At 37.7% G+C, this 4699-nt stretch overlaps 2 long non-coding RNA genes across 2 annotated transcripts; one reads left to right on the top strand and one right to left on the bottom strand.

Annotated features, from left to right (window-relative positions):
• Positions 1-3037: 3037 nt before the first annotated feature.
• LOC116166948 lies at positions 3038-3722 on the bottom strand. Its single transcript, XR_004144440.1, has 4 exons — positions 3581-3722; positions 3399-3532; positions 3275-3348; positions 3038-3172 (listed from the first exon to the last, which is right to left on the bottom strand). It is a non-coding gene; the product is annotated as an uncharacterized LOC116166948 (long non-coding RNA).
• LOC116166949 lies at positions 3451-3863 on the top strand. Its single transcript, XR_004144441.1, has 2 exons — positions 3451-3553; positions 3657-3863. It is a non-coding gene; the product is annotated as an uncharacterized LOC116166949 (long non-coding RNA).
• Positions 3864-4699: the final 836 nt, after the last annotated feature.

The following is a 4699-nucleotide window of genomic DNA, read 5'->3' as shown; positions in this document are numbered from 1 at the left end:
AATAACAAATTCAAGTCCACTAAACAAAGTCTGTGCTTATTAGTAGGTACTCCCCCAGACTTACACTTAATAAATTGAAACATTGTCATATACAGGAATTTTCAATATATTTGGCTTATTGCTTTAATGCTTATATTTAACAGCACGATTTCACACGCAGGCACAGAAGAAGAAAATTAGAAATATCTCAGTATAGTAAGTTTATTCAAATAAGGATTCGCGTTTATCAGGTACCGTTCGAGAGGATTTGAAAAGATCGAGCTTAATCTCATACGGAACGGTGAAAATTTGAAGAAATGGATTGGACGAGGTTGCTTTGAAAAAGGAAAATTCCATTAGATACAACGTACATGTGCGTCGCTATAAATCTTGATTGAAAATCCCTTAAAGGAGTACTTAAATGAAATTGAGTCGTAATTTCTCTTTTTAATTTATTTATAGTGTACCATCGATAATTTTAAGAGATTTTTCGCCAATAGGATTCATTATGTAGTATTTGTGCATCAGTTTTACGTGAATATACAGACGGAAAATTGAAAACGAACACTCTATTGATTCGGAAACTTTGTCCTATCAATTTAACTTAGGTTGCCGAATACGAACCGAGAAAGCATGCTGTAATTACTAAAAAAAATATGGGAATCGATACAAAACGCAGATTCGTCCTGGCGTGGAAAACTCGTAGAGCAGGAATCATTCACATGAAAAACACACGTTTACAAGACGTTTATGGCACGTTAGAGCTTTTATAGATATTACAAAAAACTCGTTGCGTAGCTAATCAAGAAATGTTTTACTGGCTTGACCGTATGGCTAAATCTAGCATATCGCATTCATAAAATTAATTGTACATTAATGATCTTTATGGTTTATGTAGAAACTATTCGACCGGATAGCTGTAATTTTGCTGATTTCATTAGGTTCTGAATGCTAGTGTTGAATTTTATTCAACTACAACACGGTTTTTGGAGGATGTTTATTCTCCGACCGAAATATGTATATACCACTAGTTTTCTTGTACAAATTTAAAAAATACCAGACTACGTTTTAATGAATTCCTAAAAAAAAGCATTACCCCCCAAGTCTTTTATATTGCAAGGTAGAATTTAAATGTTTTGTTTTAGCAGATGTTAAATTGACACGAGGGTAGATTAAGTGCATCAAATGTGCATTCTAATGATATCTGTCATTCTTATTAAAATGGGACGGTGAGCACGAAATAAAATGAAGTCCATCACAGAAAATAATATTGTTTCGACGGGACAATCTAAGCTTGCTAAGCTTTTTACAGCTAAATTAATTTTAGAATTTTCAGAAGCTGTATAATTATTTGTATGGCTTCTGCTATAATATAGTTTTGTATTATACACGACGATCAAGGGTAAGTTAGGAAGTTGGCCACCTGCGTATAAGTCCACATAATTAGCGCTTCCTTTTTCAAATAAAAAATAGTAAATAGTGCAGATTTCACTGATTATGTTAATATAGGTATATTAGGAAGTAATTCAGTTTTAGGTCCTCGTAGAAATTAGTTATTTTAATGATAATGATAATTACTGCGTTAGATGGTTTCGTGATTAGGAGTATATTTAGAAAGACTGCTAGCGTAATGTAATTTAAAGATTGTGAGTGTTGACATAACGCATGTAACAGTTAATGAGAACAATTTGTCGTGAACTTATTGCTCTGAAGTAAGTAAGGGTGAAATAAGTTCAATAGTGTTTATTTTTGTACATAGACGAGAAAATTTCTAAAACGTTCAGATACTTTACCAAACACTTAAAAGTTGTCAAACGCAGTTCATTTTTAATGAACCGGCGACACTTCCAGTGTTAACCCACAATCTTAAATAAAAGCAGAAGAAATTGACAAACTAGCTTTCCTCTCGAACGGATTATTTCGAAGGATTTTAACGCGATTAATAACTAAAGGAAAGCTTGGGGGTAATAGTTAGATTACCGCGTGAATTGTATATTTAGAGGGATTAGTTAAAATTACTTCTAAACTCTGGTCATATTATATTACGCCATTATATTTTAATTCTAGTTTCAATTTCTTTCGGCTCCCTCGTTATTCTTTCCCGATCGATTCCGCCACGTTTTAAGTCACAGTTTTGTCTGTAAAGTTATTAATGCCCTGCATATAAGGTTTTGAAAGGAATTGTTCTGGGATAAAGCAAAATTCCACCGGTCACAAACTCGCAAATACGGATTATTTATTATGTACCGTAACATTTGCCAACTTTGCGTGTTTCTGATGTATGTGAAAGATAATAAATTATCTGCATTTGCGATTTAAGGGGGAATTCTAGTAAATTTTTGTTTGAATTTGAAGTATAAAAAGTTGCATAACTATTTTATTTGAGTGGTACTCGCTGCAACCTGTATCGGCCGTATCGACGGCAGCCGAAGTTTTAAGATGGCGGCCCATAAAAATAAAAAAAAAAGATATTTTAATTGGTTACCGACCTGCTTGCATATTCCACATTTATATAATATATAATGTCTAACATTTTTAAGGTTAATATTGTCATTAATACACTACAGGGTGTTACATAAATATGTAAAAAAAATTGGATGGTAGAGGGATCAAAACAAGCACAGTTTCTAAATAAACCGAGGGTCCATGTTTTTTTTTGAGAGGTATTCTTAAAAAAGTGGTGAAATTTGCATTTCTTCCCCAATTTTTGTCTCAGCAACCATATGAGTTGCGGGTGGCACTGTTGAGGAAACGAAATTAAGGGTGAGGAAATAATCTGCCCCAAACCAGTAATGAGATTTCCCCCAGATTATTTCCACTTAATTTTCGCCCCTCCTAATCGTCTTATCCCCCAGCAAATCCTCTACCCGAAGGGAGGGAGAGATGTGAGGAAACGAAATTAAGGGTGAGGAAATAATCTGCCCAAACCAGTAAATGAGATTTCCCCCAGATATTTCCACTTAATTTCGCCCCTCCTAATCGTCTTCCCCACCAGATCTCCAAGCTATATATACCTGTGTCAGTCCAGTGTTTGTAACTTTTGCTTCTACCTTTACCAGTGCCTTTTGCTATTAACCAGCCTTATTTACCTGTCATTGATTACTGCACCTTTAACCGTCGTTCCATTTCCTGTAAAACCGTTGTTAACCTGCACCCCCTGTCGTTCCTTGTGTTGAGTGTGTTGCCGTTAGCCCTAGGGGGTTAATCGAAATTAGCCGTCGAGGTGAGTGAGTGTTTATAGTGTCATTAAAACAACAATCTTTCAACCCTTTATTAAAAACGTGCAAGCCGTTACCTCTATTACTCTGACCAGTTCCCAATTCCCCGAGTAATTCCAGTTCCTAGGTGTACTCCCTAGCGAACGGGTTACTACAACAAGTATTCCTCAAGATTACCAGCTACTCTCCGTACGTTCCTACCTGTCCGTGTCTTCAAAACAAAATCGGAGCGTGACTCCTGGTTTTAAACGAAGTACACCTCCGTAGTATCTTCCCGTCGCCCCGTCCTGCCTAACCTGGGGCACAGTGCTCCCGCCTACGTTAACCATAAGGGGCTGAAAGCCGTCACGTGAAAGGTTAGTTGTTACAGTTCGAACACTCACCCCGCAGGTTCTGTTGGTTACCCCGTTCGGGTGGCGCAGCCCTCAATCCCGCATCAATTAATTTGTTACATTATAGACAGCACTGCACGTGGAAATTAACCTACAGTCCGACACGAAAACGGCATTGACAGCAAACCAGCTGACACGCTGGGGCCAGATAACTACCGGCAGATGGCAGTACTCCCCAAGTAAATACGAGGACTGCTCCGGAAATCTTTTATATTATTTTATTTTGTATATATATATTTTTATTTTCTATTTAGACAATACACTTTTACTTTTCTTTGCTCGCCAATTATTTCCCGACGCTACCCGAGGCTGTGGGCAAAAGCCGGAACGTACCCAGGGTTGCTCACAGCACGTCTTTGAGTAGGTTTTGAGTTATGTGCTTTCCGATTTTGCAAAACATGTGCAAAATTCCTACCACGAAAGGGCACACCCCTAAGTGCGGGTACAAAAAAAATTCTGATTTCGACAAAATTGGTATCTGGGGGTTTTTGAACCTGAAAATCACAAATAAAAAATTTTTTGATAACTCGCAAGATTTAATTCCCTCTTTTGAATGGAGGTAAATCTGCGCGTCTATCTTATACCCAATTCTCCTATGGCCTCACGCGCACTTGGAACCGTTTCTTTCGGGTTGCACTTCGAACTTGACCTTTGTACTTGGGAAGCTTACAGCAGAAAATACTCTCCGGAACGCGTCCGTACTCTTGCAATTGCATGAAGACCACCCACAAAATGGAACTAATCATAATCTACACCTTGAACCAGGTCACTGACCCAAACTGGGTTATTGGATCAAATTAGGTTACTGCCTACTGGGTCAAACTGGGTCACTGGGTGAAATTGGGTCACTAGGTCAAGTTGGTTCACTGAGTGAAATTGGGTCACTGGGTCAATCTGGGCAACTGAAGAGAGTATGAAGTAAGTGACTCAGTTTAACCCAATGGCCCTGAGTCCAACTCTGCTAGTAATAAGTGCTAGATGAACGGACGGGCAGACGCCAAGTGTATATTATGTAGAAGACAAATATTGATGTGTAATTGGCATTGGTAAGGTTCAGTCGTATTAGTGGAAAATAGTATAAATCCGCATCAAAAATACTTATTTAGAAAG

This window comes from Photinus pyralis, unplaced genomic scaffold (genome assembly GCF_008802855.1).
Source record: "Photinus pyralis isolate 1611_PpyrPB1 unplaced genomic scaffold, Ppyr1.3 Ppyr1.4_LG3b, whole genome shotgun sequence".
NCBI lineage: Eukaryota > Metazoa > Arthropoda > Insecta > Coleoptera > Lampyridae > Photinus > Photinus pyralis.
The sequence above is the reverse complement of the archived record's forward strand: the minus strand, read 5'-3'. Positions and strand labels throughout refer to the sequence as shown.